General features: G+C 42.6%; 1 protein-coding gene and 1 non-coding gene across 9 annotated transcripts in view; one reads left to right on the top strand and one right to left on the bottom strand.

Annotated features, from left to right (window-relative positions):
• The window catches only part of COL25A1 (collagen type XXV alpha 1 chain), a 580,731-nt gene that overhangs the window by 165,944 nt on the left and 402,678 nt on the right, over positions 1-12,109 (top strand). The gene's annotated exons all lie outside the window — the stretch shown is intronic.
• On the bottom strand, positions 7,558-7,668 carry LOC115873357. The gene has a single exon (XR_004048364.1). It is a non-coding gene; the product is annotated as a U6 spliceosomal RNA (small nuclear RNA).

A 12,109-nucleotide genomic window follows, 5' to 3' on the forward strand; every position in this document is an offset into this window, starting at 1 on the left:
ATCCTGGACAACTTCAATCTTTTCTCTGTTTATTATGATGTTGTCCAGTTATGAGGATTTCTGTTTTCTTTACATTGATTGTAATTTATACTGAAGGCAGAAGTTCTTGATTTCATCAACACCTGCTTCGTCTTCCTCACTTTTCAGCAAGTCGGGTTGTATCATCTGCATATAGACTGGTGGTTAATTACCCTTCTTCCAATCTTGATGCCACGTTCTTCTTCACACAGTCCAGCTTCTCTGCTGGTTTGCTCAGCACACAGATTGAATAAGTATGGTGATTGTATGTAACCCCGATGCACACCATCGTTAAAAAGTGAATGGAGCAAGAAATGAAGAGAGCTTTCCATCCCAAGGACTGTTATCGGTGAACCTTCAGGTCAGTTGCTCCTGTATAACTTCAGGTTTCCACAGAGCTGGCGACTCAGGGACCTGCAGAGTGTATTGGAACTTATGTGGCTTGAAATTGTTGCGGGCGCATCCTAATCCCTGAGAATCCTTGCCTTCCGTGTACAGCCCCAGGTTGGATTCTCGGCCAGTGCACCGAGTGCGTGACCACCACTATCTGTCACTGGAAGCCTGTGTGTTGCTGTGATGCCGAGCAGGTTTGAGCAGAGCTCCAGGTTTGGAAGCCAGCCCTGGCAACCTACTTCTGAACTGTCAGCCAGCGAAAACCTCACAGGTCACAGCAGCACCGTTCCATGTGCTCTGGGGAGTTAGCAGCTGATACCAGCTAACAAATCCACTAACTCTTAAGGTGGAACTACTTATCAAACTTTATATTAGGACCCATTTCCCCCAATGCCTCTGGCTTCACATTAGCGTGGAGGTCCATATCCTCTGTCAAAACTGCTCTTGAGACACAGGTCATGTAAGTAATTCCACATTGTTGGTATCATGCAGTGAACAGTGGAGGAGAGACAGGTCATACTGTCAAGTACTGGTGAATAAAGGCCAAAGCCCTAACCTTGGTCAAAGCAAATTAAGCATAATCCTTAACATCTCAGTGGAAACAAACGTGTCATTGAATTACTCTGATACAGAGGTTTTCAGCCTTTGCTATCTTATATTCAATCATTCACTTTCTATGTTAATGAAAGCACATAAATAAAACCTATGGTCATAGATGAATAACTCGAGTCAATTAATTCTGCAGGAGCAATCAGGAATCACACCCCAACACCATGAATGAGGAAAAATGAATTTTTAGTTAACAAACAAATGAAACTTCTATTATATCTTGGTCATTTCTGCATAGGATTGTGTAGAACTGGCAATTCTACCACTAATTTGGATTAATTTTAAAGAATTATGTCTAGCTCAAGTGAAAAGTGAACTTTATTTCTTCTGCTCCACTTCCTCATCTTGTGAACGTTGCCCCATGAGTATGCTGAAAGACTCCATGGACATGGACACTCCCAATTGAAGTAGGCAAGAGTTTAGGAAGTATACATGTACACTAACATGTTAATTATAAAAGCACTTATGCATGTACATATCTAAAAGCAGAAGCAAAACACCAAGCTCACTGCCATTGAGTCAACTCAAACTCAGAGCAACCTTGTAGGGCAGGGTGGAACTTCCTGTGGGAGTTTCCAAGACTGCATCTTTCTATAGGAGTAGAAAGCTCCATCTTTCTCTCTCAGAGTGGCTGGTGCTTTCGCACTGCTGACCTTGTGATCAGCAGCCCAACACATAGCCACTATACCCCCAGGACTCCTGGCGACATATAGCATGGTTAAAAACCCAGAAAGCAGATGTGACGTGCATCATGTATACTGAACAGTAGTACATTCATTTCTCTTCTTGAACCAAATAGCTTGTGAGAACTGCTTACAATAGAAGAGTTTTACAAGGGCTTGATATGTATTTCCTGTTTAAAAAACTACTTTTTAACATATAATAATCTTTTATCTGACATTTTCATCTTTTCTACCTGTTGAAATCTACTTGATGGCAGAGGACTAGAGGCCTCTACAGATGGCACAGTTCTAGAACTGGGGGGACGTATGATCAACTCAGATAAAATAATGCATCTCCATCTAAAGAATTGCTTCGAAAATCCATTTTTTCCGTGGCCATTGACACATATACCAAGCATTATGTAATGCACTGGTGTGTACACACACATATTTTTTTTGGCTGTAGGTTGAGTAGGTTCTGACCTATAGTGACCTTAAACACAGCAGAACAAAACACGGCCCAGTCCTGTTCCATCCTCACAATTGTTCCTATGCTTGAGCCTATTGTTGCAGCCACTAGTCAGTCCATTTTAATGATGACCTTCCTCTGTTTTGAATATTTGTCTGTCTGTTTATCTACATCTATATTTATCTATATATCATATATTTATCTACCTACATCCATATCTACCATCCTTGTGTCTATCTATCATCTATCTATCTATCTATCTATCTATCTATCTATCTATCTATCTATCTATCATCTATACATCCATCCATCCATCCATCTATCAATCCATCTATCATCATCATCATCATTATTATTATTATTATTATTATTATTATTATTATCTATCTATCTATCTATCTATCTATCTATCTATCTACACCATGGCCTCAGCCCTCATAGAATATGTAGACTAGTGAAGGTGGAGGAGAAAGTAGGACAAATATGGGTGTCCTCACAGGTGAATATATTACTCTGACAACATTGCTAACTGTTCCTGGATAAATTAGAGAAAGCTGGGTTAGAAAGGCAGAGAGAGGGACAAGGAGAAAGTTTAAGCAAAGTCAAATGTATGTACGAAGCAGGATTTACCAAGGAGCACATATGGACAGGGATGCGGTAGCACACGTGGCTGTAATGAAATGGCATAGTAGATGTGATTGGAAAGGTCGGTTAGGAATAAATGTGTAGAAGATGATTTATGCCAAGTTAAAGAATTCAAATGTGTCCTGTTGAGATGCAGGAACACGTGGAGCCTTTTAAACAGGAGGAGGACATTATGATACTTTTAGCAAGATAGTCTTCATGATGACATGGCGGTTGGAGGGGCTGGGAGAGTGGACCAGAGACATGTGCAGTGAGGCTGATGAGGGATGTTGAAGTGCTAGGTGTGGGGATGGAGAACGGCAAATGTGGATGGTCCAATGAATTCACAGCAGAGTTTCGTATCAAGAGATTCTTAGAAAGTTAGCTTAAAAATACCTGGCTCTCTCCAGGATGGCTAATGTTTCATTTGCTTTATACACTTGTGATACTTTCTGAGTCAAATTTTGGCACAGTCTGAATCACAGCGTGGTTCAGTTTTGCCTGGTTTCAGATTAAATTTTTGGCACAGTGTTGAAGTAGGCTCTCTGCAAGGAAACGTTAATATGATATATAATAGCTCCTGAGAGTCATATATGTCAACAGGAACTGGAACTTCATAGGTATATTTTGTGTCGAGCAAAGGCTGTACTATAAATATCTCTAGAAATTTGTGAACCCTTTATGACGGAGTGTCCCAAGTATTGTTTATGTGCATGCCTGTGGGTAAGATGCTACCATCAAATCAGTTGGCACGACGCAACAATGATCTTCCCCTCTTTGCGAGTGAAAGAAGGAACCGTGGCTTGTGGAGAACATGGGGGGCGAGATGATGATGTAGGCACTTCCAGAGCATGCCAGCCAACGCTTTCACTTTCCCCGTGCGCGTGCTTTTGATCCCTTCTTATTTAGTTGGTCGTATTTCTTCCATCCGCGATGGCAAGAGTGCCGTAGTAAATTCACTGAACCGCTTCAGCATTGCAGAGCCAGAATAGAAAGCAAGAATGCAAGCTGGCGGTGGAAGAGGAGGTCAGAGAGGTGTCACTAAAGTTCCACTTAGCCCTGAAACAATCCTAGCCTGGGGACTGCCATCTTCCATTATGTTTCTCATAAAGAGGCATGACCTCCCCCAGGAGAAACGCCAGCGAGTCATTACTAGAGTTAGATTCTCAATTCATAATTCACCACTGTTCCCATTGAGGATCCTCAGAAAGGAGAGCCTGCAATCTCAGGTAACTACTGTTGCCTCTGCCCTCTCTGCCTAGAGCAACTTGGTAAAGGAATGAAGGTTGTGTAGGAGTGGACGCCAACATGAGCCATTTTGACCCAGTGGCTTCTCTACTTCCAAGAAATCGTTAACCGTTCTTTCCATGCGGTGACATCAGTGATACTTTATTGTGTCATCGCTGCAGATGATGTCCTTCTGTTTTTCTCCTAGCGGCACCCGTGGCTCGCCGTTTGTTTTACTTGTACTGGTTGAGTTCTGGCAGTTCTCTCCTAGTAGGTCAGAGCGTGCGCAACTTGTCATAGGCGCATACTCTTGAGTTCAACATGGTGAAACCAGAGCCAATGTGGCTCTAAGAAAGAGAAGACGAGAGAGGGATGGAGAGAGGACGAGAGTGACGAAGGAATGGGGTTATGGAGGGAACAGGGTACAGTCTTGTAAATTCAATCCCATTTACAAGCGCAATCATGCTGCTTGTGTTCGCAGACCGAGGAAAACACCAGAAGCACACGTTTGAAGAACAGTTCTTGGCTCAATAAATATTTATGTTGAATGACCTCAAACTTGTTTCTCTGCTCAACAATACCCAGAGAATATGGTTTCTTTCTGTTTTTATTCTGTGCTACGTAAGTGGAATTATCAACCGAGAACACAGAGGAGTGACGGGGCATAACTCAAAAAGAACTTGGCGCAACTCCTGATGTGTCCCTTGCTTCGCTCTGCAGCCATATATTGCCTAGGATTTGCACACATGTTACCCGGAATGGGACTCTTGAGAGAGAAAGATGAGTTTTATCAAATGTACTTCTGGTTCAATTTCAAGGATTATTTAAACCTACTTAAGATGTTATACAAATTCCTATAGGGTTCTCCACCCACCCCCAACAAACATTCATCTAACAAGATGAAGTTCTCATTTTCATTCATTTTGTAAAACCCAAGAAGAACCTATTTGGTTTTTTTTAATAGAAAATGAGTAATGGAGATTTCCTTGTGTGTATCCATTTTATAGGAATTTGGTCAACATTCATTTTCCAATTTTAAAGGCAAATTATTTGCACCCTTCTCCACTACCTATAGTGACTTCTGCATATAGTTTCCCTGGTGCCGTTGTGGGTTATTTCTTGGGTGGCTAACTACAAGGTCAGCAGTTCAAAACTACCGGCTGGTTCTTGGGAGAAAGATGAGGCTTTCTAATCCTGCAAAGATTGAAAGTCTGGAAAACACAGTGTAGGGGGGCAATTCTACGCTGAACTGTAGACTCGCTCTGAGTCGGAATCAATTTGATGACGATGAGAGAGAACTGGAATGAGTCTCAGTGGTGCTGTTGGGTAAGGTGGGACGTTCACACTTACCAGCTGCTGCTCCGGACAAACCCGGGGCTGTCTGCTCTGGTCAAGACTTACAGCCTCGGAAATCCTACTTGTGGGTTAATATGAGGCGGGTCCACTCGATGCCAGTGAGTTTAGTTGTTTTGGAACAGAATGAAAGAAAAAGGTCTTAGATGAAATGTAATAAAATGCCTAACATCACTCAGCATGAAATAACTAATTCATACTTCTTGAAAAAGCCATGAGTCACAAGTGATAATTTGCATATTCATATTCATTACTTGCTTTCATGCACCAGAGAAGAAAAACAATGGCTAAGTGCACCCTCTGTGAAACTTGTGTTCTCATAGAGCCAGAAAAGGTGTTTCTTATAAACGTGCTTCCCTGTTGCTCTGCTTGACACAGATCAGTGGAGTGCAAAAGCCCATTTCACAAACATTTTGATGTTTAGACCCTGAGAGCTATTGGCACCTGTTCCACATGCAGAACCCAAGTAAACAGCAGAGACCCAGGCCCAGTAAAAGGTGGCGTGGTTGGGAGGCAGAAGGAATAAGGGAGATTAGGGCTCTGCACACCAGATTTGTTGGAAAGAGGCCTCTGTGGGGTTCCTAACCTCGGTGAGAGCAGAGAGCTGACACTTGTTTGGTTGAGGACATAAAAGGGAAGAAGAAAAGTGACGGATGACAGTGCGATTGGCAGGAAGGCGCTAACGAGTCCCAGATGGATTGAAAGAGGCTGGAAGGTCTTTTAGCATGAGGAGTGGTAGGAGGAAGAAGTTTGGGACAATTGATCTAACAGACATGCCAAATGAAATCCTTTTGGTCAGTAGGGAATAAGAACTTGTCACTAAATTTGCTCATCTAGTAAGTTGTAACTCAAAATATACTTAACACGTAACAAGCACTCGTAGATTGTTCTTGCTGATTAGGGCACCACTTTTGAAATCTAGACACTGTGTGACTCTGATTTAAATAGAAAACTTGAAATAAGTTCATCCTTCATGCACATTTTAAAAGTAAAAATGGAGATCTAAACTAAAAACAATGTCATATTTCTCAAAGAAAAGGCCTGGGGAGAGGAATGTGTGTGTATATGTATATGTATATGTATATGTACATGTATATGTATACACACACACACACACACACATATATATATATATATATATAGTCAATTCTGATTTATGACAACCCTGTAGACAAGAATGGCCCATGTGAGTTTCTGAGATTTGTATGGGAGTAAAAAGCTTCATCTTTCTTCCATGGAGTGGCTAGTGGTTTTGAACTGATAATCTTGCAGTTAGCAGCCCAATGTGTAACAATATGCTACCAGGCCTCATATGTGTGTGTTGAAATTCCAAGTTGAAACTGTGTGCTTACATCTGAAGATGCTTCAGCTTAAGAAACAACTACTGTACATGCTTTCCTCACAAGGGGAAGCTGTGCTAGCATCATGTGTAAATATAGTCCAGTTAAACGTTCCTAAAGTTTAGGCAAGCAGCCTAAACATACTATGAATGGTAATTTCCCCCAATCGTTTATATTATCATGGCTACTAGTTCTCAGCTATTTTAAACAATGTACAATTTCCAAAATTCCTTTTTAAATGCTTTAAAATTGAGGAAAAGGGTGATAAGATGAAGCAACAGAGTAGCAGCTTGACAGGAGTTGGCTTGTGTGAAAGGGAGAATAGCATTTCCTAAAAGGGAGACAAAATTATTAGGGAGGGATGGGACGTGGAATAGAATGGGGGGGCGGGGAGGAGGCTGATGAGAAGCTTGAACTGTTGAATGCAGAGTTGATGGTCTGAAATGTAAACCTCTCCACCTAATTCACAATTTAAAAAAAGGAAATCAATAAAGTGCTTTAAGGTTTATATGGGTTGCATTACCTTAAAGTCACTCTGGTGGCATAGAGGGTAATGAATTGAATTACTAACCCCAAGGTCCGCCATTGGAACCACCAGCGAGCTCTGTGGGAGAAAGAAGAGGCTCTTGCTCTCTAACAACTTACAGTTTCCAAAATCCTATACAGCAGTGGTTCTCAGCCTTCCTAATGCCATGGCTCTTTAATACAGTATCTCATGTTGTGATGACCTCCCAACAATAAAATTATTTTCATTGCTACTTCATAACTGTAATTTTGTGAAAGGGTCATTCCACCCCCAAAGGGGTCGTGACCCACAGGTTGAGAACTGCTGCTCTATAGGGTTCTCTGAGTTGAATAGATGAATGCCTTGGAGGACTCATGCCTACTAACTAAATGTCATCTTTGCGCAGGGGCCATGCTAATCTTCTCTGTATCGTTCCAATTTTAGCATATGTGCTGCCGAAGCGAGCACCTAACTAAATGTCTTACTGAACATTTGCTAGCCTAGTTCGAAGTTTGAATCTCTAACGCATGGCACCCTTCAGGATAGGCTCAATGCTGTAAGAAACAATTCCCCCAAGTCCAGTCTGAAAACAAGTCTGATTCTTGCTCAGGGCACTGTGCAGTGTGGGGGGAGGTGGCTGTGTGTGTGGAGGGGCATGGGCTGAGCTCAATGTCCTCAGTCAGACTCCAGGAGCTTCTCCTGGGTCTCTGTGCTGATGAAGTCCCTTCAGGGTCTTGCCTTTCTCTCTGATCAAACAGTGAGGCCAGCTGCTGTTGAGTCAGAGCAGAACTGTGCCCTTCCCTCCCAGCAGTTCTTTTGGCATATAATTCCCATATCATACAACTGAGTAGTCCAGACCCATCAAGAAGACTTGTACAATCATCACTGCAATCCGTTGTAGGACATTCTCCTCATTCTTGTACTCTTCATGATTAGCTTCCCACCCCCTATTTCTCCCCAACTCCCTTGGCATATTCCCAAGGAACCATTGATCCAGTTACTATCTCTATCGATTTTCCTATCCTGGATTTCATCTGCAGAAAAACATTAAAGTACAAACAAAGCTTACAGACATAACAAATTAAAACAGATTAAACACCTCAATCGAAAACAGAAAATATTAAAAACCAGAACAAATTTAAATGGATCATAAAGGAGATCAAGGCTGCTAAATCCTTTGAGTTGTCATTCACTGAAATTTCAAAATTAGATTACCAGGCCTTTCTCCTGAGATGCCTCTGGGTGAACTTGACCTTCCAACCTTTGAGATAGCAGCTGAGCTCTTTAACTGCACCCTAGCAGTGATTCTCATGGCTGTTGAGTTGATGCTGACTCGTCGCTCCCCAACAGCACCAGATAGAACTGCCCCTGTGAGTTTCCAAGACTGCGACTCTATAGGATTAGAACGCCTTGTCTTTCTTCTGAGGAGCAGCTGGTGGTTTTAAACTGAAGACCTCGCTGTTAGCAGCCCAATGCGTAAATACTATGCCACCAGGACTCCTCTTAGCATCCAGTAGAAAAAGAGGAAGACCACGGAAGGCTTAACCGACTGAGAATGGCCCACATTCCTTCCACCCACATTCTGTGCGTACACAAGAGTCAATGAACCTGTAGCATTCTCTGCCACAAACATTTGTTGAAGCAACACTTTGATGTCTACATTCTTTTTACTGATTAAAACGGAGCTATCCTGCACCACAATGGCTACACATTGGGCTGATAACCACCAGTTGCTCTGCAGGAGGAGGATTGGGGGAAAGATGAGGCTTTGTCCTCCCGAAGGAGTTACAACCTCAGAGACCCACAGGGCAATTCTCCTTGTCCTATCGGGTCCTTATGATTCAGAATGCACTCCGTGGTAGTGGGTTTGGTTTTTTGGTTTCTCCCACGTGGCAATCCTTATGAGTTAGGCTTCAACCACTTGGCTAAGTAATTACTTAACACAAGTGTTTAAGCAATTTGCAATTCCGTGATTGTCAGCATAGACGAGTTTTACATTGCTGTAAGCTGGAAGGGTCAGGAAAGCTCCATGAATTATTTATTTTACTTTTATAATTAGAAACGACTCTTGGGTGGATTGCAACAGATCAGAACCAGAAAGCAGCAGGGTTTGATGAGCTGAGGCACAGGTGGCGGCTCATAATGAAGTCGATCTGAGGGATTTGGAACAGGGCACGAGCTAGCTTCCAGGTGTTCTTGTTCCTGAAGTCGGTTACCTGTCAAAGAAGTAAAGCCTTGTTCATCAGAAGACACCTTTAGCCATTTATGCTGTTTAGGCTTCCAAGGCTGCATTGTGTGTGTTGGGGAGGGGGCGGGGGCTGGGGCGCTTGCAGCAGCATGTCCTGCTGAGGGGAAACAGCAGATCTGCAATTAGTCTGCTTCAATTTCCCCCATTGCTTTTCTCTGTGCTGCTGGTCCACCACTCTGACAGCCTCAGGTCCTTCACATCCCAGCTTGCGTACTGTCTAGTCACCCTGAACAAGAAGTGCTGGAGAACTGGCTGCTGCGTGGCTGCTAACAGAAAGCTTGCCGGTTCGAATCCAATCACCTGTGCTGTGGGAGAAAGACGTGGCAGCCTGCTTCTGTAAAGATCTACAACTTGGAAAAAAAAAAAAAAAGATCTACAACTTGGAAACAGTAAGGGGCAGTCTTACTCTGTCCTACTGGGCCATTGAGTTGGAATCCACTTGATAGCAATGGGTTTTTGTTCTGATATCAGGACCTTGGGAGCCCTTAGAGCCCACAGGTTAAATATGTGTCTCGTTCAACTACAACAGCTGCTCCTTGGATGAAAGATGTGACGGTTTGCTTCCATAAAGATAGCAGCCTCGGAACTGGATGGGCCAGTGTTACCAGTCTTACTCTAACCTAGAGCGTTTGCTATGAGTTGGAATGGGCCCAGTGACAATGGGCTTTGGTTTTCGCTCACCAAGGACTTACTACTGCTGGGTTATTGTTGTTGGCGCCCTGGTATCAGAGTGGTTACGCATTGGGCTGCTAACCTCAAGGCCAGCAGTAACACTGGGTTTTTATTGTTTGTTGTCGTCTATTCAGTTTCCACTTAGGGCAACCTTATTTCAAGCAGAACAAAATGCTGTCCAGGCCTGCCCTGTATTCATGACGGCGCGACTATTTTTGGACTATTGTTGCATCTATTGTGTAATGCCTCGTAACTTAAGGACCCATCTTATATCAGGACAGGATTCTGTTGTCATTGGTAAGGTTTTTATTGGCCGATTATTAGCAGTAGATTGCCAGGCCTTGCTTTCTACTCTGTCTGAGTCTGAAAACCCCACTGTTGGTTCTTGGGATACTGGTGGCATCGTTTCCAGCATCACGGCAACCTGGTAGCCACCAGTCTGTGACAGCCTTGCACAACTCTCCGACCATTGTTGGATTTGTTCAAATAGATTGTCAGTCAACACAAGCAAACTGCTGGGCTCATGTTTCAATTCCTCGGAACAGGACTTTTCGTGCCTTCCCATTCCTTGAACCCGAAATGGCCTGAGCTTCTTTCTGTCGAGCAAAATTTACGGCCCACAGGAAGCCTTTCGGAAATTACTCTCTCCCGGCTAAATCTTCACATCACTGTACTTATGTAAACTGCACTGAAACAACCTACTAACTGGTATTGAGTCAATTTTGACTCATAGGAACTACAGGGCAGAGTAGAACCGTCCTTTGGGTTTCTACGACTAACTCTTAACAGGAGCAAACATCCTCATTTTCTTCCTGTGGAGCATCTGGTGGGTTTGACTTTTCAGGTAGGACCCCAACATGTAACTCTCTGTGCCACCCAGGGCCTGGGGTACACTGCACTCTATTAGGCTAATTTGAACTGGATTGCACATTATCTTAAAAATGTTCTCAAGCTTCTTTCGTTGTTCTTTATGCAACATTACTTTTCTCCTTTCACGTTGCAGTGATTGGACGTAAATGTCAGGAAGACTGACTAATAGGGCCTTGCACAGAGAAGATTCACATAGTCTCACTTGTTGCCCAGGAGTTGGAATGAAGCACTTCTTTATACCCAACACGCATTAATACAAGATCCTTGTTCAGGTCACACTAGTGCTGTGACCTTAAGCACTTTCCAACTTCACTTCCTTATATAACAGGTGAGGAGTTTTAGAAATGAGTCTCAAACTCTCTAGCTTTCCCTCCATGCCACCGAGTAAATTCCAACTCATGGAAAGCCCATAGGGCGGGTAGAACTGCCCCTGTGGGTTTCTGAGATTTTGAATCTTTATGGGAGTAGAAAGCCTCATTTGTCTCCCTCGGAGTGGCTGGTGGTTTTGAACTGCTGCCCTTGTGGTTACCAGCCCAATAAGTAACCCACTCCACCAGCAGGGCTTCTAGCTTTAGTATAACTTAAAAATACGGTATTAATATTAATGTAGTAAATAGAATAACGTATCTGGTTTTGTTGTTCTGGATTATGTAAGGAAATACACCATGACTTCAAGCATTTAAGTGTGAAGAAGGAAACACTTTATTGTACAAAACAAAGAACATGTTTGGCTTTCAGAATTTATAATGCTGAAGAAGCAGCAGGGTGCTGGATATAGATGTGAATTCTCTTATGTCATCCCTCACAATTCAGATTTTGAGACCTCTTGGAAGCTTACATTTATAGAACAATGCTGGCGATCCCAAAATAGGCAGTTCTTGATGTAGATATTTACGGATAAAGAAAGAAATAATTGTTTTAGTAGACTACAGCATATCAATAAAAGAACTAATATAATTTTCTTTTATTTTTAATCATTTTATTAGGGGCTCATACAACTCTTATCACAATCCATACATACATCAATTGTGTAAAGTATATGTGTACATTCATTACCCTCATAATTCTCATAACATTTGCTTTCCACCTAAGCCCCTGGCATCAGCTCCTCATTTTCCC

The sequence above is a fragment of the Echinops telfairi genome, unplaced genomic scaffold, assembly GCF_000313985.2.
Source record: "Echinops telfairi isolate 266 unplaced genomic scaffold, ASM31398v2 ScPeMD7_7468;HRSCAF=8506_0, whole genome shotgun sequence".
In the NCBI taxonomy this organism is placed as follows: domain Eukaryota; kingdom Metazoa; phylum Chordata; class Mammalia; order Afrosoricida; family Tenrecidae; genus Echinops; species Echinops telfairi.